This window comes from Loxodonta africana, chromosome 4, assembly GCF_030014295.1.
Source record: "Loxodonta africana isolate mLoxAfr1 chromosome 4, mLoxAfr1.hap2, whole genome shotgun sequence".
Taxonomy (NCBI): Eukaryota; Metazoa; Chordata; class Mammalia; order Proboscidea; family Elephantidae; genus Loxodonta; species Loxodonta africana.
The window spans coordinates 158,862,417-158,888,972 of record NC_087345.1 but is presented as its reverse complement, the minus strand read 5'-3'; the positions used below and the strand labels follow the sequence as shown (position 1 = coordinate 158,888,972).

General features: G+C 38.9%; 1 protein-coding gene and 1 pseudogene across 1 annotated transcript in view; one reads left to right on the top strand and one right to left on the bottom strand.

Moving 5' to 3' along the window:
* CACNB2 (calcium voltage-gated channel auxiliary subunit beta 2) overlaps window positions 1–26,556 on the bottom strand; it is a 411,362-nt gene that overhangs the window by 373,628 nt on the left and 11,178 nt on the right. The gene's annotated exons all lie outside the window — the stretch shown is intronic.
* On the top strand, window positions 11,266–12,462 carry LOC104845965 (V-type proton ATPase subunit C 1-like; annotated as a pseudogene).

Below are 26,556 nucleotides of genomic sequence, written 5' to 3'. Positions count from 1 at the left end.
TCTACTTCCTCAGCAACAATCACCAAGGAGCAGAAGAACTGTGCCCCAGTGTAAATATCTGAGAGGGGAGACGAGCCACTGCCACCCTATAGACAGTCTCATTCCTGTGTCCTTCTCAGGGTGATCATCTTGCCACTGGATGGGAGTCTAGCTTCAAAATACATGCAATATGGCTCCTAAATAATAATTTAAAAAAGAAAAAAAAAATTGCCATCAAGGTCAATTCTGACTTATACCAACCCTCTAGGACAGAGAGAACTGCCCCATAGGATTTCCAGGGCTGTATATCTTTAGGGAAGCAGACTGCCACATTTTTCTCCCAAAAACACAGCCGGTGGATTCCAACTGCCAACCTTTGGGTTAGCAGCCAAGCCTTTAACCACTGTGCCGCCAGAGCTCCTTGAGTGTCTTGTATAGGTGGTCATAGCCCCCCAAATTAATTGGTGCTTATTCTGTCCTTACCCTGTTTATCAAAGCCAAATACACATATACGTCATGTGCCTGCTCAGTAAACACCGTGTGTCCTGGTGGTACAGTGTTTAAGACCTATGGCTGCTAACCAAAAGGTCAGCAGTTTGAATCCACCAGCTGCTCCTTGGAAACCCCATGGGGCAGTTCTACTCTGGGTCGCTAGGAGTCGGAATCAATTCAGTGGCAACAGGCTTGGTTTTTGGGGGTTTGGTGTGATCATGAGTTGAAGTGCAGAATTTTCCTTCACATACTAGAAACGACTCTGATAAAGAAATAAAAGGTCATCTCGTGTACAATATGCTGAATTCAGAATTCAATCAAGTCTTAACATTCTGAAAGTGTCTGCTGTGAGGAAAAGGGCAAGAGCTCACTTCACCCCAAGTTTCTACTGTAAAAGCACAAAACGTGCTTTGTTTCTACTGTAACACTGAAGTAATTCTAGGGGAACAATGTCTTGAATCTAAAGTGCCAAAAGACTGGAGGCTCCTGCCCCCTGGCAGTGAGTGTGTGTTTGTTTGTGTACAGATTTCTGAGACCTGATGAACAGAAGGCTGTGAACTTTAACGAACATTCCACATAAAGCATTTTGTTCCTAAGGCTGATTTACCAGTTTAATAATTCTCACCTGTTTTTCATATAAAATTGCTTTATTCTGACCCAACAGGCATATCAATTTTGCTTCCTTAGTATGCAGCAAAGTAAATCAGTAGAGAAAAGGTGGCCACGAATGTGTTCGGGGGCGCAGACCTATCTTTTTTATTTTCTGCTGTTTCTCTGTGGCCTTTAATTAAAGGAAATGCCTCAGTACCAAACTAACACTAATATGGAAAATGACGGCAACAGTGACCAGCTGATTCTTTAGACAGGTAATTCAAACAACAGGAGTCCCCGTGTGGTGCAGACAGTTAACACGCCTGGATGCTAACTGAAAGGTTGGAGGTTCCTCGGAAGAAAGTCCGGGGGATCTACTTCTGAAAAATAGACTTGGAATTGACTCAACAACAACTAGTTATTGGTAATTCGAACAACACTGTGCAAATTTTGACTCTGACCAATATAACTGCATTGTGTTAAGAAACATGAAAAACCTTAATATTTATTCAAAAGCACTACTCAGGTAAATTCTCCTCAGCCACCGTAACGGCCTCATCAATCTTTAAATGAAAGTGGTTAATGGAACAGTTGTAAAGGTTATTTTATTTACATATATTGATATTTTATTTATAATTGGTCTGTCACTGAAGCTGCAACACTTCAATTTTGTTTCTAAATTTATATCTTATTTCTATTTTTAAAGGCTTAGAGCTAAAGAGAAAAATAAGTCTCAAAAATACTGAATACTAAATGGATTGTTTAATACTTTTTTACTAGCAAAAGTTTAAAGGCCATACTTAATAAATCTAAATTGCATTTAAATTTGAATTGATGTTGGGAAAAAACATACCTAATACGGTACACAGACTCCTCTGTAGTGCCTGAATCAAGCAAATAAATAAAGCCATTTGGATTCAGAGATATAAGTGTCTCATCTTCAAAAGTGTTGGGTATTTAACATCTCTAACAATGCCAAGGAGTCCTGATGGAGCAGTGGTTAAGAGCTCAGCTGCTAACCAAAAGGTCAGCAGTTCAATTCTACCAGTTGTTCCTTGGAAACCTTATGGGGCAGTTCTACTCCACTCTGTAGGGTCACTATGAGTCGAAATTGACTCCAGAGCATATAAAAATGGGGACTTTTAAGGAATTGCAAGGACCTACCCTCTTCACACATTTTTGTATTTTTGTTTTTAACAGTTTTACTGAGGCACAAGTGGCATATGGTTTTATATAAATAGACAGACGTGTCTGGAAACCCTGGTGACCTAGTGGTTAAGAGCTACGGCCTGCTAACCAAGAGGTGGGCAGTTCGAATCCACCAGGCAATCCTTGGAAACCTTATGGGGCAGTTCTACTCTGTCCTTTAAGGTTGCTATGAGTGGGAATAGACTCGATGGCAGTGGGTTTAGTTTTTTTTTTTTAGTATATATGTGTCCCGCGGCTTGAACCCTCCAGCCACTCCGCGGGAGAAGAACGTGGCAGTCTGCTTCCATAAAGATTTACAGCCTTGGAAACCCAATAGGACAGTTCTACTCTATCATATAGGGTCACTATGAGTTGGAATCCACTCAGTGGCAAGGGGTTTATATCCCAGTGACCCAGTGCCGTCGAGTATATATATGTACATATATGCATGCATACATATAGATATATATGGAACCCTGGTGGCACAGTGCTTAAGAGCTACAGCTGCTAACCAAAAGGACTGCAGTTCAAGTTCGCCAGTCACTCCTTGGAAACCCTATGGGGCAGTTCTACTCTGTCTATAGGGTCGCTATGAGTCAGAATCAACTCAATGGCAATGGGTTTTGGTTAACAATGGCAAGATTAAGCAAAGACAAAGAAAAATCTTTATTTATAAGGTAACTACTATAGAACAGCCTCTTTTTGATTCTCCAGAGTTTCCTACTAGATTTTTACTTTAAAAAGTACTCCTTTAATAAAAGCCATTCAAGACTCACCACCTCAGCTTTCTGCTGGCACACTACCCCTGCAACCACCAGAACCCCCTGAACTCGTTAGCTTGCAAGGCTACTTACGGTACTTTTATAGAAATGCAAAATCTAAAATCTAAACAGTTAAGTCTCAGTGAATTGGGAAGCATTTTACAGCCCTTCCAAAATAGAACAAGACTTTACACAGCCCCATCGCCTGATACAAACTTCTTAATACCAACGAAACATATAGCATCTTTGCTTCTCATGGTAGGGAAACATGTTATATTAAACAGTGGAAAGGCATGTCTCTTTAAATGTAGTTCATTATATAATGTCAATTCTAAGTGCAGAAAATAGTCATAATCTTAATATTCTAAGGAAACTTAAATCCACCCCAAAAAAAGTGAAAACAGTGCACAAAGTTTCCAAGACCTATGGTTCTTTAATATGTTCCAGAATCTCTCAACTATGAATACATCTCTCACCCACGGGAACCCTGTAAGAATAGACACTGTCCTAAAATAAGCCATTGGCCTGAATGTTCTATTAGCACCACTCAAGTAAAGATAGCCAATAATTATTATGACTTTATCACGTGCCCGGCAGGGTGCTAATGTAGACCATAGTACTTGGCGCATTATCTTTACTCCATCCACATCATCTCATTTCTCACAATAGCTTTATAAGATAGGCCTTACTATTTGCCCCATTTTTAGACAAAAAAGCTGAAACTCACAAGCATTAAGTAGCCTTACCCCAAGTCTGACAACTAGAAAGTCTAGGAATATGGATTTGAATTCAGACGTCTGCACTGAGAACAGCTAGGCAACTCTGCCTCTAAACGTCATGCTAGCCTTATACATGTCAAGGAACTAAGACATACATTGGCGGTAAAGTAAAATCACTGCAGGCTTTTAGCACTGAATACTGATTTACCGATATTAAAATAAAACCCCCTCCAAACAAAGACAGCCTGATGGGCACAGGACATCAGGTGTAAATCTGGCTTTTGTCTTTTCCTAGCCTGAGACCTTGAACCTAATTTCTCTGAACTTCAATTTCCACATTCTCACCTATGTTGTATAGTTTAAAATATATCTGAGAATTGTATGGAAAACTCAAAAACCCAATGCAAATGCATTCTAAAGAAATGTGAAGATTCATTTGGTGAAGGGTAAGACAGTACACAATACTGGGGAAGGCAGCACAACTTGTCCCAGGCAAGATCATGGAAGCTCCATCAACACGTCCAAACTCCCAGAGGGGCTGAATTACTGGGCTCAGGGCTGTGGAGACCATGGTGGTGGGGAACAACTAGCTCAATTGGCATAGTAGGGTTTATAAAGAAAATGTTCTACATTCTACTTTGGTGAGTAGCCTGTGAGGTCTTAAAAGCTTGAGAGTGGCCATCTAAGATACTCCACTGGTCTCACCCTGTCAGGAGCAAGGGAGAATGAAGAAAGCCAAAGGCACAAGGGAAAGATTAGTCCAAAAGACTAACGGACCACAACTACCACAGCCTCCACCAGACTGAGTCCAGCACAACCAGATGGTGCCCGGATACCACCAGTGACTGCTCTGACAGGGATCACAATAGAGGGTCCCGAGCACAGCTGGAGATAAATGTACAACAAAATTTTAACTCACAAAAACAAAACAGACTTACCGGTGTGACAGAGACTGAAGAAACCTCAAGAGTATGGCCCCCGGACACCCTTTTAACTCAGTAATGAAGTCACTCCTGAGGTTCACCCTTCAGCCAAAGGTTAGACAGGCCCATAAAATGAAATGAGACTGAACGGGCACATCAACCCAGGAGAAATGACCAGAAGGCAGGAGGGGAGAGGAAAGCTGGCAATCGGGAACCTAAGGTCGAGAAGGGAGAGAGTTGACATGTTGTGGACTTGGCAAACAATGTCACAAAACAATATGTGTACTAATTATTTAATGAGAAGCCAGTTTGTTCTGTAAGCCTCCATCTAAAGTATAATAAAAAATAAATAAATAAAAGAATTTTAAAAAAAGAATAGAATTTTCAATTCATTATTCAGATGGAAATGCTAGCTTTTCATACCTTGGAAGATGTTGGTCTTATACCGTACTGGAGACCTTTCACCCTCCCACCTTCCACTATCCTTTATCTAGATGTATGCATAAATGATGATCAATTACTTCATGGGGAAGACACAGGAGGTTATAAAGGACCCACAGGATCTATGAAACGTCTGCCTTCCCTCTGTCCATTGTATACGGGGCAAAGTGGCAAATAAGTGAAAGTCAGTTATTTCCACCAATAATGTGTTTGCCCAGCACCCCTTGTTGACTTCTTACAATGCCCTTCACCCTCCTTTCTTGTCCCCTACTGTAACTACGCTATCTCCACACACACACAGAGGGGTTAGCATTTGATCCAGGCTGGCCCTTCACCGTGCTTCATCCTTGTCCACAGAGATTGGTCTGAGAGGGGGCACATGAACTACAAAAGCAAAATAAGAGTCCTCTGGAGTTTTTTTGAACTGAAATTAGGAAGGCTGAAGAGAAAAAAAAAAGGCTTTCCACCCCCTCCCCTCCTGCTATCAAAACTGGGAAAAAGGGACCCTGGAGCTTCTGGTTGCCATGTCCCTGTATGCTTGGAGAAACCTTGTCTGTGATAGGCTACTGTCAGCCATCTCCAGTAACATCCCTTCCATGCCTTTTACAGCTATGGGTGACAATAAATCCCCTTTTGCTGATATGAGTTTGAGATAAGATTCTGGCAATTACAGACAAAAAGTCCTATCATGTCATAATCCCCTTTTTGAAGAACAAAAGAAACAAAAGTTTTTCCTTCCTGGAAAAACTGAGGGAAACATATGCCAGAAGGACCCCTAGTGCCTGGCAGAAGACAGGACAGGATTGGGTGTCCTCAACAGGTCTGGCCAATTCTGCTTGCAAAAACTCTTGAGCTATCAAACATAATGGATGATTCTCTACAAAGGTCTGAAAACAGCAAGAATAACAATTGTCTCTAGATGTGTGCCAAGTGTGCTTTTAATGAGGAAGCCAGTACTACCAAACATAACACACACAGTGCTGAACTCCTCACAAACTGCCAAATAGTTCTTTTCATGGAACGAAGAGTCCAAGCAAAAGTTATCATTATCACTGAGAAAAAGGAAATACAATCTAAATCTTACTAAGCTCATCTTTCCCATTAGTAAAATTCTCAAATATTGTATTAAATTTCCCTAAGATATCTAGTATTGTGATAAAACCTGACAACACGATATTTAAGCTAAAATAAATCATTAAGTCAGGAACACTACTCAATTTCTAAAAACAACCTAACACTGTGTTCTGTCTCCAGTGCGTTGGTGCTACTCAAATATTATTAATGCCATAATTATTAGATTTAGCTCACCTTCTTGTGCACACAAGGGCTTCTGCGAAACACATATATAAAAGATACATCCAACATTGAAACATTCTAATTTTATACTGGCAATCTGAGGTGGTTTTACCACAAAGACAAAGTCTTGATGATTTAAAAAATACAGAGGAAGCACATATGACTGTGGATATATACCCACAGATATTCATATTTACACAGAGATTACCAGGAAGATATATTTTCACGAACAGGCAAACTCACCTCCACCATGAATCCATTTACTACTAGACAGAAAAAGGCACAGTGCAGTCTGAAGAAGGCTTGCAGGATTCCAGGGATTTAATAGTCCACCTGCACCCTGGGTATGGTATTGCCTGAAGCCATCCCTAGGAATCGGAGAACTCATAGGTCAACAGGCTTTATTTACTCTCTGAGGCAGACATCAGTTCTTTTTGTCAGTATCTTGTATTCATTCACCCCTCCTCTGATAACGGCCTTCTAATAATATTTCCCCTGGGGAGTAACCATCTTCCTCACTCTTAGCCCATGTGCCTTGAACTAAGACCCTTAGAGCTGGCTTTACTCCCATCTCCGGAGTGAGCACACAGCACAGGCTTCGCCAGTCGGTGGGTCACAGACCCCAAGCTTGAGTGATTAATTCATGGATGTGCAATCAACAATCAGAGTCAATGAGATACTACAGGACATGAACTCAGAAGGATGTCGGTCTAATTAGTTGGAAACCATCTTGCCACCACCAGAGTCAAGAACACAACAAACACAGAAGAGACCAGGAGCCAACATCACAGGAGCCATGCCAGCATCCCAGGCTGACTCCTAGGCTTTGTAGTTAAGTGAGTCTATAGATTTCCTTTGTGCTTAAGCCAGCGTGAGTCATGTATGCTTTCTCTTGGAACAGGGAATTCTACTTGATGTTTTCCCTTTTTTAGAATATCAGCATAGGAAATCACTGGAGGGAGGATGTGAACAAGTGTGAAAAATGGCTCCATAAATATAAGTGATAGGCATGGAGACAAAACTGTGGCCCAGGAAGTAAGACTGCCCAATAAAAAAGTGAATCTACATTACCTAGTCTGAAATACTCAGCTCATGAAAAATACAGTGAAACCTGTGAGAGTCAGAACTTGACAGGCCTGCCTCGTTTTTCTGGGTCCGGCAAGTTTTATACCTTTGACAGGGTACAGTCTTACCACTTTTCTATCACTCTTTTTAGTGGATAATATTTTGAGTTTTCTTTCTCTGGTAGGTTTCCACCTTACACATGTTCCAGCTTTTGCAGGTTTTACTGTACAAGCATTTGTCCAAAGGCCCAAAAATTGGCTGAGCAAAATACTCAAAGTGAAGTTGGGCCCTATTAGAGAACTTTATTCACTGTTTTTTTACCACAGAATTATACCTTTTGTCACTAATTTTCTACATTTTAAAATGTAAATACATCTGGGTAGTATGATCATGTGCAGTATTTCTTTTCTGAATTATTCTTAAATGAGCATATAATGCTTTAATGTCCAGAAAAATTATTTTTAAATGTAAAACAAGAAAGATATTTTAAGTTGAATCTCCTAGTAAACTTCTACAGATGTCCCCCTGTACAGCAGAACTGCTCATTGCAAACAGATTTTTCTAGCCCTACAAACCCATGGCCACACCACTTATTCCTGAGCACCTTCAAATCAAACTTATTTTTTCTAATACATGCCAGACATATAATCAAGCAGAAGAACCAGTTTCTCTCTCCTTTTTTTTTAATCACCACCAATGCAACAGTGCTATCATTCCTGCTTTTCTTTGAAATGCTACGCGATTTCAGCTGTTGTTGGTATAAAAAGGTTATTTAGGCTAGTTTGGGTACCCAGTCACCATTTATTAGCTATACATAAAAAGATGAGGATTATGATTAAACTAAGCACAAGAACAGAGTTGTTTTTAAAATATTGTGGCTGTTAATAGACTGTATAAGAAAAGAGGGTCTCTAGATTCTGCACATTTTATAAGGTCTTGGCAGGAAAATGCAAGCCCTGGCCAAATTAACATCATGGGCTTATGGAAAGGGTGCCACAGGTAAAAGCATTCACAGGGGGCTTATATTCTGGGGGGTAATAATACTCTTTCTTTTCAAAATGGATTGTTCCATTAATTTTCCACTAAATCACCCAGGCCAATCTTCCATGCCTCCACAGCTCCAGAACAGAAAAGAATATTGATAAAAAGAACCTGAGGCCTGGTTTTCAAACATCTGTGTAAAATGTTTCACTGAAAGAAGAAAACGGATCTTCTAGCTTCTGTTAGAGAATGAAAAAAAAAATGGCACTGTCCAGTGATTAATGTATTTCATATTTAGCTCCTCCTTACTCCAGGAAACAAAACAACTAAAGAATGGGGGCTGGATGGGAAGGGATGATTTATAGCTAGACTAAGATATTATCAAGAAATCATATTTGTTTGCTGAATAAAAGCCATTTGATGTAAAATACTTTGTTCCAAATCAATGTCTAGGTGCAAAAAGTCACTAATTCTCTGGATTAAAGAGTCTCCTAGTGGCTGGTCTTTTCAGCAGCGGGGCCTTTCAACTCGATCAGCAAGGGACTTCCAAGGGTTCTTTTGCAAGGGAGGTGAAAAAACACTAAAAAAAAGAAAAAGAAAAATCAGCTATATGGAATAGGGCATGTCTACAACATTACTTCTTAGGACATGGAGGTATCGAAAGTGGCTCCTCCGGAATTTTGACAGCTGAAGGATTTAGAGGCACCAAACTGCCTGGAGTGGGGTTGAGGGGGAGAGTCTAGGGTTACTTGCCTAGAATCTTCACTGGCTTGGTAAAGCTGTGGTTTTCACTCAGACTATAGATTTGTTTGATGTGGCATCTATCTTGAAGCTGCTTTCACCTAGAGAAAGTGCTGTTTTCCTTTAGATTAAAGACTTGTTTGTGGGGGCTCTGGGGAAGATCTCATGGAGGTTATGAGCAAGGCAAGCTACTTCTGCACCCACCAGCCTTCCCCTGTGTCGTTTTGTCTTATTAGCCTTACTTTGCAGAGTCACTGAGAATATGCATGACTTCCCTCAGATCGCAGAAGTCCTGAGTAGCAGAGTCCCAAATACAATAAATATTATTTTTCTGTAGTCAGTTGAAGCATTTCTGAGATGAGTTACAAGGCTGAATAATCCAAACAAGACAGAAAATTGTGAATGTGCCCCCCATAAATTGTATTATTGTACTTTCACCATAAAAGGCTGGGAACTACTCTAGGCTTCCCCTTCTCGTCACTTCACCTGAGGAACAGGGTGGGTGTGGAAGGTGGCAGGAGAGGCCCAGGGCTGACCTCCAGGCTCTAGAGACATCCCAACTTTATTCTCAAAAATTGAGTTGGAAGGTGGAAAGGCTTTGTGAATCCACTCCAAAGCACTTTCTTGCTTTTCTCTTCCACTCTGGAGAGATCTGGTGACCTCAACACATTTTTCACCCCATGCCACTCTGGGAAACCCTGGTGGCGTAGTAGTTAAGTGCTATGGCTACCAATCAAAGGGTCGGCAGTTCAAATCCACCAGATGCTCCTTGGAAACTCTACGGGGCAGTTCTACTCTGTCCTATAGGGTCACTATGAGTCGGAATCGACTCGATGGCACTGGGTTTGGTTTTTGTGGGTATGCCACTCTGGACTATGCCTCACAAACAAAAAGAACTGGTGTACAACTAACTATTTTCAAAATAATGAAGTGTGTTTAATCTCTCAAGCATATACCTAGAAGACTTATGAGTTCAGAGGTTAAAACAAAGAAACTCATATATTTACTTATAGTATTTATAATAGTAATACTTGCAACCTTCATAATGTCAAATTGCATATATTCTCTCTGAAATTATCTATATACATACATAGCTATGCATCTATCTATATACAGATACTTATATCTATATACACAAAGCTATCTATCTGCATGTATACATACACACAGCTATCTATATTTTTTTATGTATATATACATAGCTATCTTTCTACATCCATATACATAACTATCTACCTACATCCATATACATAGCTATCTATCTATATATATACATAGCTATCTATATATATACATAGCTACCTATGTATATATACATATATTCACATAGCTATCTATATATACACATAGCTATCTAACTATATACATACAGTGATCTATCTATACATGTATATACATAGCTACCTATCTATATATAAATACATAGCTACCTATATATACATACACATATATATACAAACACACATATACACATGTGTTGTTGTTGTATGCTGTCGAGTCGATTCCAACTCACAGCGACCCTATAGGACACAGAAAAACTGCCCCACAAGGTTTCCAAGATGCAGGTGGTGGATTCATGCTGATGACTTTTGGTTAGCAGCCATAGCTCTTAACCACTGTGCCACCAGGGCACCTATACACACATGTATAATATTAATTAATTCAGCTATCTGCCTTGATTTCTAAGTTTTCCCACTGTTAATTTATAATAGTAATACCTGCAACCTTAATAACGTCAGATTCTATGTATTCTCTCTGAAATCATCTATCCAAATGAAACATGTATTTCTTTGTACACATATGTGCATGTATAGTCATATGTATTATCAGCGTAAGATCGATTTATATTTTAGAGCCTGTTTTTTAACATACAGAACTTTCTCAATAGGCCAGTTTGGACTTTAACCTAACATAAAAACATAAGAGGGGTCGAGGAAGCTGTGAGGCTGGAGCTTAAGTCAGGGAGGGATGGAACACTGAGCCATTAACATCTGCCAGGCTGTCTGCCTCAGTACCTGTTACTGCTGCCACCTCCTCGTTTGACACCTCCCTGGTCTCTCGATTTTAGAAGAAATACCTGTAACAAACATGACTGAGTTCTGGCTTATGTTGGCTCCTGGGGTGAAAACATGTCAGCAAACTTGAGAGAAACTACAAAGAATAACCTTTCTATTACTTCAAAATTCAACATTCCTGATTTAAAGGTTGGCACACTATATGTCTTGGTTGGTTTGTCAGATGAACTAGCTAAACTGGATGCCTTTGTAGAAGGGGTGGTTACGAAAGTGGCTCGATACATTGCTGATGTGTTAGAAGACAGTAAAGATAAAGTTGAAGAGAATCTGTTGGCCAATGAAGTTGACTTGGTTACATACTTAACAAGATTCCAGTGGGACTTGGCCAAATACCCAATCAAGCAGTCCTTGAAAAATACATCTGAAGTAACTGCCAAGGGAATGACTCAGATTGACGATGATCCAAAATCTCGAGCATCTGCACACGATAACCTGAAAGGTAACCTTCAGACTCTGGAGCAAACGAATGCAGGAAGTTGGCTAACTCTAAGTCTAGCAGAAATTGTGAAGAAGGATGACTTAGTTCTTGATGCAGAGTATCTCATCACATTATTGGTGGTAGTTCCAAAGTTAAACCACAGTGATTGATTAAGCATTCTGAAACACTAGCTGAAATGGTAGTTCCAAGGTCTAGCAACGTTCTCGCAGAGGACCAAGACAGCTACCTTTGGAATGTCACCTTGTTTAGGAATACAGTTGATGACTTCAGACACAAAGCCAGGGAAAACAAATTCATTGTTTGTGACTTCCAGTATAATGAAGAGGAAATGAAAGCAGATAAAGAAGAAAAAGCAATTTGCACCACTTGTACGGTGGCTGAAAGTGAGTTTCAGTGAGGCATTTATTGTTTGGATTCATGTGAAGGCGTTAAGGGTTTTTGTAGAGTCTGTTTTAAGGTAGGGCTTGCCAGTGAACTTTCAGGCAATGCTACTTCAACCCAATAAGAAAACAATCAAGAAACTGAGAGAAGTATTATATGAATTGTATAAACATCGAGACAGCAGTGCAGCAGCTATTATTGATGTTTCTATGGATATTCCAGGCTTCAACCTCAGTGGACAGAATACTACCCCTATGTATACTACAAGACTGATTACAACTTGCTGGAATTCAAGTATAAATGAGCTCCTCACCAGACAAGCTTGTCCTTGTGTTGGTATATGGTAACAGATACACATTGCCACACAACGGTACTTTAATTCTATTACCCTTGGCTTGTTTCTGGCCCCCTTCCTGGGTGACTTCTACCATAGTGGTCCATTTCTCAACATTTTCTTCTTAAAGGAAAATAAATGTATTGTTTCTTTTTATTGATCAGGTCTGTAGATGTGTACTAAAAAAAAAAATCTGAGTGTATTTATAAACAGAATAGTTTATTTAAAGAGAAGGTCTTTCCTCATTGATATTGTGGTATCATCAATCCCATTTGTTACTACTGTGCACAAAGACTGTGTTTACAAGGGCATGGTGTAAACACTTACACCATTTTATTCACTGTATTTAGTAGACAACTGCTTAATATTTATTGAATCGTGATGTAAAGAAATGTGACAATATTCATGTATGTGCTTTCTGAATGTTTCAAATTACAATGTACAAGCACTGTCAACACCCACAGGTGAGAATAAAATGACTTGGACAAAGGTGTACCGTGGCATGCGTAACTTCGGAAGATTCCAGTTCAGTTCAAGTGTAATAAATGATGTCATAGCTAAAAATAAAATAAAACATATTTTTGACCCAGAAACCCACAGCTCTTTGAACCACAGAAATATAAACATCTATTTTCAATCTAATGTTAGTTGGAAGGAGAATAAAAAGGCATGCGGCATTTGGCCATAAACATAACACCCTTAAAAATGCTCCACACTAATGGAGAGAGCTACGAAAATAAATCCTTACTTGATTTTTTGTTAAGAGAGAGTAATTTCTCAACAGCTTATTCAGAACTGATGTCCTAGACTAAAGTGTTTTGAAGGATGTGTGAACATTCCCAGATATAGAAGTAGTCCTGACAAGAAGAGTGAGACCACATCACAGTCATATACTTGGGGGGCACAGGTGCAGCGATGTAGTTTCTCTTTTACAATTTCACACACCTTCAGGACTTGGCCACACTGCACTTGTCTGGCTCATCTTCCAGCCACCCAGCCATTAAAAAAAAAAAAATTAGCCACACCAAATTGGAAGATGCCACATTCTATCCCTCCTGCCTCCCTGCTCACAGGATGATCTCTCTCACCTTGGCACATCCCTTCTCATTTTCTTCTCCTGGGACACTTCTCCTCATCCCTGTACATCCAGCTAAAATATTACTTCCGCTGTGACACTCTCTCCATTTCCCCATGATAGAGTTAATCAATCCCTTCCCTGTATACCCACCACACCCTGCACTCTATTACAGACTCGTAACAACGGATTTTTAAAGTATTGATATACTTAATAGAAGCCCTGGTGGCACACTGGTTAAGAACTACAGCTGCTAACCAAAAGGTCTGCAGTTTGGATCCACCAGCTGCTCCTTGGAAACCCTATGGAGCAGTTCTACCCCGTCCCGTAGGGTCCCTATGAGTGGGAATCAACTCAACAGCAATGAGATTGGGATTAGAATACATTTAATACTTTCATATTTTATCTAGGAACTCTGTTATTTTATTCTATATCTGGCTGAGTGCCTGGCAAAGGCACTTGGCATGTTGGTGAATAGATGAATGAATGAATAAATAAGAACTAGTAAAGATAACTTAGTCCAAATAAAGTCTCGCAAAATCACAAAGTACACGCCCACTTGGTCTGTTTCCAATGAAGTCTCACACTCAAAACAAATAAAAAAATGTGTCAGAGAAATTGTTTCACAATAAAATATGTGACACCTTCAAATCCTGAATCCAGAGTTACTCTTCTGCTTTGAATAGGAAAGGCTAAACACAGATGTGTGGTACTGAAATGACAGTATTTGAAAAGCCGGCTACATTCAATCATTTTGTCAATCATTAAAATGCAGTTTATTACATCTGTATTGTATATCACATCTTCAGGAGGCTGATGGTTCCTACATTAAATATGATAGAAAGAAACCATGGAAAACGCTTGTAAAACAGCTTGAGCTCTTCAACAGAAATACTGTTAACATCTCCCAGAAGACTATTAGCATGCAGAGTTGCCTAACAAATACTAAGCTATATTATTCAAAGCCAAGAATCTTCCAAAAGAGGTGATTAGATAGAATAAAGGACAGTGTCTCTTGGTAACCAAATAACCTAATTTTCTCAAACAACTGCTCTGCCACCAACGAATGGCCTGAGGCAGAGAGAGGATGGCTGATTTTCAACTTATATGACCACTAATGACTACTATGCAGGGGAAAATGTCTGTTAGTCAGTGGCAGTAGTTCAAAAGAGGTTTACTTTTTCACTGAAAAAGCCACAAAACGTTATTAAGATAAGCAGCTGTTTGGGGCTATAAATGCCTTAACCTTCTCCAACTTGACATCTGTGTAGAAAAATCTGTGGAAATTTGTGCATTTACAGTCTTTTATCTGTTGAAAAAGTTTTAAAAGATAAAAAAAAAATGCAAGACCCTGTAGCAGGGTTGCTCATAGAAAATGTCATCCTCCACCCTCCAGCTCTACCAGTCAAATCATAGAGGCTCTTCAGCCCCTGGAATGTCTCTAATGAGAAAGGCAGACAGGCAGGGCATTGCCTAAAGAATTTTTCACACAATCCCCTCTCCCACCCAACTATTGCACTCCACAGTAAAAACTAAACACACTGCTGGGTGGGTTCGAACCACCAACCTTTAGATTAATAGTAGAGTATAAACCTTTGCACTACTGATAACCTCCACCTCAAGAGCAGGAAATTACTCCTCCTCTGTGTGCCTAGGTGGGGTCAGATGCTCACAGATGTGCTTGCACAGCCCTCCTAAACCTGCTCTGTGGTCCTGTCCCTCAGACATAACTGCCAAAAAGTAGAAAAAAAAAAAAAAAACTTTTTTTTTCCACTTTTTTTACCTAGCACCCTGTCCACTCCCCTGCAACCTACCACTTCCTCCTGTTCCAAATAACTTCTTTTGAAAATTTTGAAACCTGTATAAAAATTCAAAGACTGATACAATTAATAGCTGTATAGGGTCTCTATGAGTTGGAATCAACTTGAAGGCAATGGATTTGGTTTTTTGGGGTTTAACCTTCACTAAAATTCACGAACTGTGAACATCTCTCTTTCTTATATATAATCAATAGTAAAAGGTTCTTTGATTGTGTTGGAGCACTGCCTGTGGCTAACTCAGCTCTTGGCGACCCAACACTTCGCTTAGCTCTTGTCAGAGCCCTGGCTTCAGGTGGCTGGACCCTGTGCCTTATACCTGCTATCACAGTCTGTCTTTGGCCTAATGACCCAGAACCACCACACCACTGTCTACTACCAGATTCTGAGCATCACTGCTGTCTAAAATCTCTCACTGCCCAACAAACACCTAAACATTTCCAAGAGTACAGCAATTTGATATAATAAATACCACGTACTTTTAAGTGTGTGAACTTAGGGACATTAATTAGCCTATCTTGGCCTCAACTCATCATCTGCTCAACGGGGATACTAATAGCACCCACTTCGCTGACTTACACTAATGATTAAATCAAGAGTTTCTGGGACATTGTCAGCACTCAATAAATGTTAGCTATTATTGTCATCTTTATTCAAATATTTTCTTTGACAATAATTGATATTCCAATTAGCTGACCCATCTTTCCTTATCCCTGATGCTTCATCCTAACCCATCACGGCACGGAGGCCCTCTGTGATCTGGTGCTCTCCTTCATTTCAAACCTCACCTCCCATCCATCTCTCCACGAACCTGATTCCAAACACGCAGAAGACTTACCATCCCAGAAATGCATCGACTTTCACATTAAAATATATATATATTCTTGGGATAAATGCTCAACTGCTTTCTATCCTCACTATTCAGAACAAAACACTACTTCCTCACGGTTCATACAGGACTTTCTTGTCCTCCTCTACTAAAACACATACTTCATTCAAGCTCACAAATGGTTGTTTATATGTTAGTATGCTACGCCTGGAGCCTTGGTGGCACAGCAGTTAAGAGCTTAGCTGCTAACCAAAAGGTAGGCAGTTCGAATCCACCAGCCACTCCTTGGAAACCCTATCGGGTTTCTGTCCTACAGAGTCACTGTGAGCTGGAATTGACTCGAAGGCAACAAGTCTGGTTTGATCTGGAAGCTGCACTTTGGTGTCCTACTTCTCTGGTAGCTAGTTTCCACCTTATTGTTTTCTTTATGACCCAGACTGACCCTTCAATCCCTTCCAGGCTGTAGTGCTTAATCATCGGTGAGCATCAAAATTCTTTGGGGAACTGTTTCCAAAATCCACATATCTCTCCTTCTGATACAAATCATACACTTGACTGTGAAATATTTAATATAGATTTCTAGACTTCAGTCCTTAAACGCATTCTGCTTAGTAATGTGACTTGCAATCAGACCTTAAAAAGAAAAAGTAAGATCCTTCAGTATATTCCTCATCTTGGTGAACCATTTCACATCATCAAATACATAAGCAAGGGAAGAGGGAGGTGACACATAAGCTTTTATTTTTTATTTTTTTGCACAAGTAATTAAAACATAGTTGTGACTCACCATGTGGTTTTTCTCCTTGCTACAGTTCTCCTTGTAATTGTCAGAGAGAAGGATTAAGTGAGGGCCTTCATTCTTCATTCTTTTGGTATTAAAATTCGGTAAGCTTGAAGCAATAATGGGAAGAACTTAACAGACCTAATAAGGTACTGTGAAAAGTGGAAGTATACGAATTATTTTTTAATCGAAACTCAAACGTTGGCACACTACAAAGGATGTGGACTTAAGTTTATAAGTACATTTTAAAATACAGCCCTGTTTTTAAATGAGAGGGAAAAAGACAAAAGGGAAACATAAGAGTCATAGAATACATGTAAACATACACCTATACATATATGTATACGCATATACCTATACATACATTTACACACATACACCTATACATACATGTACACGCATATACCTATACATACATGTACACACATATGTGTATTCATAACTGTCATGAAGCTAAGTGCAAAGGGCAACAGTTCATACGTATTTGACCCATCGGATAGATTATGATAGACAGTAAGCCAGATTCTGGGTTATAATGATGAATTTAATATTTAAAAAACCCAAGCCTTTTAAACATTTTATAAATCCCTGACATGTCATTAGTTACAAGTTATCAAGGCTTTAGGAAGAGATTTTATACTCTGAAGCAACTGAATAGTCTAAAGAAAAATTCATATGAGAAAATTAAAGTAGGTTCATAATTATGGTATTAGTTAACTTTATTAGATTGAGTATAAAAAGAAATTAAGTTATTGCATTTCTCTATGAATCATACTGACACATATGGTGAAAATATACCTTTTATTCCTTCATTATATTAGCAAAAGATGTTTTTCTTTCTGATATATACTGAGTTTTTGGTTCAACGCTTTTTAGTGTAAGTCTATCTTCATGTTAAATGCTTACGTTATAAAGAAACTATATATATACATATATATACAAAGCTCACTGTAACAGTCACCACATTTACATAATTATTTATTTTTTTAATGAAAGATCTGTTAATTGGTTGCTTTTTTTTTTTTTGGTTGCAGGAATGCTAAAGAAAAAAAAGGAGTTGATTATTTTTACAATAAAAAAGAAGGCCCTTAGTGCAGAAAAGATACTGCTTTCCAAGAAAGAAAAACCGGCAAAGTCACGGCACTAACTCCAAGCCAGGGTTGAGAGAGGAGAGCAGGAGTCCAAACAATCAGGCTGACCCCTATGCTCTCCTGTCACCAGGTACAAAGTAGAAGAAGGAATGGAACTCTTCTACATACCCTAAGGAAATATGAAGGGAAATGAAAAGCCCTAAGCCGAGATAAGCCTCTAATCTTGATGAAAGTTTTGAAGGGCTGGCACAGATGGTGAGGTGGCGGCGGGGGACACGGATTTGTTGAAGAACTTTAACTACATTTTTCCGGTTATGATTAATGAAAGACTCTGCATAAGGTTCTTCCCTCTTCCTGGGCTCCCTGTCTTCTTCCCTCCTTTACCCTTAAGCTCAAAAACAAGCAGATGGTGGAAAGAAGCACGACAAAATCTGAAGAGGGGGCTCAGTTCCATTTTCCCCACCTCAGGTCCTTGAACTAAACACACACACACACACCCGGTCATGAATGTGGAATAATGATGAGACAAAACTAGAATACTTGTTGAGCTAAACTGCAGTTTGAAACATAAGCCAAAATCTCAAAAATTACTTCTTTAGCAGCTGATAATCATCACACATGAAAATTTCCAGAAACAAATCAATAGGGAGAGGAACTGACGATATTTACATCTGTAAAAGACAGAATAGGGAAGAGGAAACTGTTCCTTGGTCTTACCAGACTACTATCTTGGGTACTATGCCTGTGAAGACCTGTGACATATGAATAATTAACCCGAACAACCTAAGTAACTGATCACCACTGTCCTCCTAAAAGTTTACGGTTTAACTGAAACACATGCTTTTTGTAAAGTCAGTGTTCAATGAAATTCTACTTTGTTAGTCATACTAATTTCTCCACATTAAATTACCTATGAATTTTCAATTTATCTAGTGGAACTCATTCAGTCTGTGACTTCTAAGACTTTGCATGTCTTGGCTGAGCAAATGAACAAAAATGGAATAAAATGGGGCATAGGTGGAAAACATATAATTCAAAACATACCTGGTAGTCTAAGAAACTAAAAACACCTGCCCACATAATTCCGGGTTTTACAGTGATATATTTATCTCAGTAGGAAAATGAGAAGCAAAAATGAAAGTGTCTCAATCCAAAAAATTATTTTAATAATTAGAGAACTTAACAGAGCCTGCTTTATAGGGAGGAGCCCTGGTGGCACAGTTAAGCACTCAGCTCTTAACCGAAAGGTTGATGGCTCAAACCCACTCAGCAACTCCTTGAGAGAAAGATCTGGAGATCTGCTTCCACCAACATTGCAGTCTAGAACCCTATGGGGCAGCTCTATCCTGTCATATGAAGTCATTATGAGTTGGGATCGACTTTATAGCACCCAACAGTTTACAGGGTAAAAAACCCAGTGACCCAGCACCGTCGAGTCGATTGGTTTACAGGGTAGGCACACCAAACACATGAAGTCTGAGAATAAGGACAATTTCTCACATAATCATGCCCTCGTTCCCCCTCAAAAATTATGTTCAGATAGACACAATAAAACAATGACAAGATGAAGAACAAAATCCAAATTTTGTTCTAATACTTTCTGAAGTCCCTAAGTCTCCAAAGAAAAAAGAATTAAAAGTTCTTCGTAGTACATACGTTTATACCAGAGAAAGAACAACGGGCCTTTTTTATTGAAAAGCTCAGTATCTTTATACTGATATATTTCAGAGGGGTTCTTAAAAGGACAATAAACAGATTATGCCATTCACAAAATCTAAGTGAATGCCTAATAAGATAGAACGACATTTACAGGAAATAACAGTGGCAATAAATCTATGGCATTATTATTTATAGTTATGTTTGTGATGAATACAGCATAACAAGGCAACAAGCCAGTATTTAAGGGCCAAGAGATTTATCAAACCTTAAACATATCAGTCTACACAGGCCTGGAGTCTGTAATCATTATCGCAGTTTAATCTGTCTTTGCAAAACAAAATTAAAAAATAGACTGTGTGTCTCTGTGATTAATCATTAGTATTTAAAGCCAATCTGAACTAAAAAAAGGTCCAAAAAAGCAGCACCAAGAACATGGCACTAGGAGACAATGGAATTTGTTTAGAATACCACGTTCTGAAAGTGTCATGCAACCTTCTGTTAAATATTTAGTTCATTCCATCTTGTCATTCTGATTTGTACTCTGGAAGCCCTTAGAAGCTACAGGATTATTTCGTTACAACCACAGCCTATGTTGTTGAGCAGAATCTCAGATCAGTTGGAGAGTTCTTCCCTGTTAACCCCGAAGAATAATGGCATCTGAAAATTCCAGTAAGAGTTACTGATTCTTAAGCCTCAACTTTCTGCACAAAGAACACTATCTGGTACAACACGTTGACTTATAAAAGGGATCCGTGCACAATTTGTGCGTTGTGGCCATACATGGAAGGCACATATACTAGAGCTCAGATTACACTGTACTCTGAATGAAAGCTGCCATGCTGTGGAATTGTCAAAATAGAGCAAAAACTGGCAGAAATCCCCTTAGCATTTGATGTTCATCTTAGGAATACTGCTAGGTACATAAAAGTAGCCAGGAAGAACACATGTCTTTAAGAAAATGAAAGAAAAAGCGAGGGCAAGAAAGAGAGAGAACAAGAACTAACTTGCCTAAATAAGCAAGCCTGCCTCTGCCCCCCACAAGTTGCTTTAACTCTGATGACCAGGACTTACTTGCAAATGCACATAGTTTTCTCTGACCTTGGCAGTATCAGAGAATTTATACAGCTAGCCATTCTTGCACAATCTCTCAAAACGAACTGCACAAATATTCTATCCTTCAATGCCAGGCAGGCCAAGTTACTCCTGTCCACCTATTTTCCGTCTCGTAAATTAATTTACCCTCTTAGGTTCTGGCATGAAAGTAAACTTCTTTTTCTTTCTTTCTTTTTGACTTTAGGATTTTTCTTTCTTCTATTTTTTTAATGAAGTTGAAGAAGAGCTGAATTATGTGAAAACTCATTTTCTTACAAAGCACTAAATGTGAAGGATTTCAAGAAACAGCTTTACCAGATTTATTATCATGATAAGTTAAGTTCTCCATATATCTGGAATCCCTGGTGGTGTAGTGGTTAAGTGCTGTGGCTGCTAACCAAAAGATCAGCAGTTTGAATCCACCAGGTGCTCCTTAGAAACTCTGTAGGGCAGTTCTACTCTGTCCTATAGGGTCGCTGTGAGTTGGAATCGACTCAACAGCAGTGGGTTTTTACTCATGTTATCTATTGACAACCCACAACCAAAGAATTATACCAAAATGAAAGGATCAAAATCAACAATTAGCTTAAAGATAAGTTCAAGATAACCACAGTTTTATCTATTAAATACAGTGAAACCTGTGAGAGCCAGAACTCGATGGGACTGCCTTGTTTTTATGGGTCTTGAAAGTTTTCTGCCTTTGACAGGGTTCAGTCTTACTACTTTTCTATCACTCCCTATTAGTGGAAAATATTTGAGTTTTCCTTCTCTGACAGGATTTCACCTCATACAGGTTCTGACTTTTGCAGATTTTACCGTACTCTTCAGTACATAAACAATTTAAACAATATTCCTCATTAATTCTAATTAGAATGCCCAGAAGTCATATTTAACACTTTCTGCCTGTTAATAAATTAAAATTAAAATGTCTATTTCCTAAGCAAAAGCCTCCAGGAACTGAAAAACAGTTCCTAAGGGGGTCTAATATAAAACCAGGGACTGAATGTATACCTAACTTTACCCAGGCTCCACAATATGGATGATTCAAGGGCCCACATCAGCCTCAGCCAAACCTCAACATGCTGCAGCTGATTCAGACTGGAGTATACTTTCAAGTTTTTGTTTTTTTTTAAAAAGACTTTTCAGACTCAAAAAGTTTGTGTTCCTCTGCCTTTTGTGAGAGGAAGAAAAAGATAAAACATTCTTCCAATTCTACTTCTCTATTTCTCATTACCAAAAACAGTCATGGAGTATGCTGAAATGGTAACACACACAGGAAATCTAAGCAACTTTTGATGAAAGACATAGGAGAATGATGCTGGTATTTTGTAAAACCATGATGTCGGGGGAAAACTTACAGAGCTTAAACAGCCTCACTTTCCTATAAGGAAGGAAGTTAAAAGAAGAAGACTAACTTTGTATGCATCATCCTAAAAACACTGGTAGAAATCCTTCTACATGTCTTCCTTAGCCCAAAGAGTTAAACACTTACTGATTTTCTTTTTTCCATTGCCTGTTGTTACAAGGGGGTGTAGTATAATAAATAAAAGCAAGAATTAGCTACCTGAATTCAAATTCCGACTCCAATTGTAAAGTGACTATGTAATGTACATCTCGAGATGCCTTGATTTTCTCATTTGTAAAATGGAGATGATACAGATGGAACATATAGTAAACACTCAATAAATGTTAACTATTATTACGTGGTCTGTCACTGTCTATTTCTGACTCAGGTTTTAAATAAGGTTCCAAACAGGCAGTAATACTTATACATAATAATGGTACTCTTAAAGAGTACTGGGTCCACCACACCTCTGTCAGTTTGTCATACTGTAGTGGCTTGCACATTGCTATGATCCTGGCAATTATGCAACTGGTATTTCAAACATTAGCACAGTCACCAATGGTCGACGGTTTTCAGCAGAGCTTCCAGACTAAGACAGTCTAAGAAGAAAGGCCTGGAGATTTTTCTCTGAAAATTAGCGAATGAAAACCCTATGGATCACAACGGATCACAACAGGATCTTGTCCAATACAGTGCTGAAAGGTGAGCCCCCCAGGATGGAAGGGACTCAAAATACATAGTGGCCACAACAATGGACTCGGGCATACTGATGAGCATGAAGATGGCACAGAGCTGAACGATGTTTCATATTGTTGTACATGGGGTGGCCATGAGTTGGAGCTGACTGGACAGCAACTGACACCAACAGCATGTACCACGAACTCTTCTAAGTAATTTATAAACTGTAACTCATATAATTCTTACCACTAACGTTTGAGGCTGGCATTATTTTCTAGATGAAAATGCCGAGGTACAGAGAGATTAAGTTACTTCCCGAAGGTCACAACTAAAAAGTGGTGGAGCCAGGATTCAGACTCGGGTAGCCTGGCTTCACATTCCATGCCCTTAACCACCATCCTTGTGCTTTTTGAAGAAAGCAATTTTAAATAAATCTCATAATATCATAGTTTACATAAAAGAGAACTTTCTACATAAGTTCAGTATATCGTGAACATGTATATAGGTTACATTTTATCTGCAACCTAAAAAGATGAGACAAAAAAAAAAGATTAAACCACAATTAACTTTTCCTGGAACTAATATTTTAGGAAATTGCAGAAAGAAACAAGTTCTGTCTTTGAAATTTTCCATGTATAAGGTGACCTAGGCCATCACTTCACAATAACCGTATATCAAGTAGAACCAAAAGCAGCCTCATTTCCACAGCCCATGAGAAATCTCACTCATATCTGCCACACAGGTAACAACCCCTGTGGACAGTGGCCACAATACGGCACTGATCAGTTTTCAGGCCCTATCACAAAACTCTAATATGGAACCAGATGTCCTGCCTGGGGGGGATGGGAGACTGTAACTCCATGAGGGAAGTCATCTTCCAAGCCCCATCTTTGGAAATATCACTGACTTCAATTAGGCTGGTGATGCTAAGGGCTAGAAGACCTGTTAACTGGTGGATAGTAAACCGGTTAATGAAATAAAACTTTTGTCTATCACTATAAAACTTTTTTCATGACTAGTGTTATCATGCTTCAGGGCCTAAAAGCAGAAACATAGATTTAAGAAGTTTTTCCTTAAGATTAATGTTTGTTCTTTAAGAATAACTTTAGTTAGATGGTTGAAAATATTCAACTAAAAGTTTGGAAAAAATAAAACCACAGGTAAATAAATGCCTTTTACCCTTTTCCTTTATAGCCTTTTCTCATGCTCATGTTCCAAAATATTGCAATATATTTCAACATATTATATTCAAGAAAATGTAATAAATAGTTAGGATATAATTTTCATCAAATGGCCATGGACCTAATTATTATGACAAATGGGATATTTACCACAGAGAGTGATAGAATACTCCCATAAGATCTTTCAGATTCTAAATTGTGCTAAAACCAAAAAAAACTCATTGCCGTTGAGTTGATTCTGATTCACATCAACCCTATGGAACAGAACAGAACTGCCCTAAAGGGCTTCCAAGGAGTGGTTGGTGGATTCGAACTGTGGACCTTTTGGTTAGCAGCCGAGCTCTTAACCTCTACGCCACCAGGGCTCCCTTGTTACAACCCCATAAACTTGCTGATTTTTCATTTATACACATGTAGCAAACAAAAACCAAAAACCAAACCCATCGCCGTCAAGTCAATTCCAACTCAGGGCAACCCGACAAGACAGAGTAGTACTGCCCAAAGAGTTTCCAAGGCTGTAAATCTTTACAGAAGCAAACTGCGACATCTTTCTCCTGTGAAGTGGCTGGTGGGTTCAAACCCATGAACTTTTGGTTAGCAGTCAAGCACTTTAACCACTGTGCCACCAGGGATCATTGTGGCAAACAATATTCCTTAAATCCAGCCTCAGAAAACTGTAGCTTAGTTATCAGGGAAATGGAAATTTGTACCACAATGAGGTACCACTAACACTCGCATCAGAAGAACTGAAATGAAAAAGATTGACAACATCAAGTGTTAGCAAGAATGTGAAGCAACTGAAACTATCATATACTGCCTGTGGGAGCACAAACTGGAACAATCACTTTAGAAGACTATTTGGCAGTATTACTTAAGTTGAACATATACTTACCATATGATCCAACATTCCACTTCATGCATTCAACAGAAATGCATATATATGTGTACGAAAGATACATGCAAGAATGTGTATAGTAGCATTGGTCTCAATAACCCAAACTGGAAACCACCCAAAGTCTATCAACAATAGAGAGGATAAATCAACCGTGCAAATTCATACAAGAGAATGCTATACAGCAAAGGAAACGAACCAACTACTGAAACATACAAGATGAATATAACGACCATAAGGTTGAGTAGAAGATTCCAGACACGAAATGACTCCACTTGTATAAATCTTCAAAAACAGGCGAAAGTAATCTAGGGTATCAGAATAAAGGATAATGGTTACCTTTAGTGAGAAAGGACGGGACAGTGATTGAAGAAGGTCAAAATGGGGGTCTTTGGGGTACCCCATTACCTATTTCTTGACCTAGAGTGTGTGGCAACACAGGTACATTTACTTTGTGAAAACTCATCAGACTGAACACTTAAAATTTGTACAATTTTTGGCACACATGTTGCATATCAACAAGAAAGTTTATTTTCAAAGTTAAAAAACAATTATGCCTACTTTAAAGCCTAATTGTATATGACTCTGACAGACTCCCATTTGTTAAAACAATAAACATTCTTAATTCCTTTCATGTACATTTTCACATTTTCAACTTCTAAAACTTTTAAATCTCAACATTATGAAAGCTACCTAAAAGTACCCAGTGTTTTTCAGTTTTCTGTTGTTGTTGTTGTTGAGAATATGCACAGCAAACCATACACAAATTTCAACAGTTTCTACGTGTACAATTTAGTGACACTGATTGCATTTCTAGTTGTGCAACCATTCTCACCCTCCTTTTCTGAGCTGTTCTCTCCATTAACATGAACTTACTGCCCCCTAAGGTTTCTATCGAATCTTTCCAGTTGCTGTTGTCAATCTGATCTCATATCACATAGTTCTTAAAAGAGCATAATGCTCAAGGCTGACCGTTTTTACTAGTTAAGCTAAACTATTCAGTTTTAAGATGACTTCAGGAGGACATTTTTGGTTTAAAGTTTAAAGATCATCTTAGGCAATAGTTTCAGGGGTTCATCCACCCTCTGTGGCTCCAGAAAGTCTAGAGTCAATAAGAATATGAAATTCTGTTCTGTATTTCCCCCTTTTGATCAGAATCCCTCTATAAAATCTTCGATCAAAATGTTCATCTAATTCTTCTGGTCTCATGGCAAAGGAGGCAGCTGTTCAGGGAGGCAATCAGCTGCACATTCCATACCCTCCTCCTATTCCTGACTCTCTTTCTTCCTCTGTTGCTCCAGATGAATAGAGACCAACTGCTGTGCCTTGGATGGTCTCTTGCAAGCTTCTAAGACCCCAGACACTACGAAACAAACTAGGAGGTAGAACAGAAGCACTGAACACATTATCAGACCATTTAATTGGGATGTCCTATGAAACCATGACCCTAAACCTCCAAACCAATGAATCAAATTCCATGAAGTGTTTGGTTGTACATACGCAGTCTCAGTAGCTACTCTTTTTTTTTTTTTTTATTGTTGTAAATATATCTATCACACGACTTTTGCCAATTTAACTTTTTACTGCTGTACAACTTATTGACATCAACTATTATACAATAATCAGCTGTGCAACCTTACCCTTAATCAATGTGATTTGTCCATCACTGTTAACCTCCTTTTTCCCCCTCCCATTCACCCCTGGTAGCCA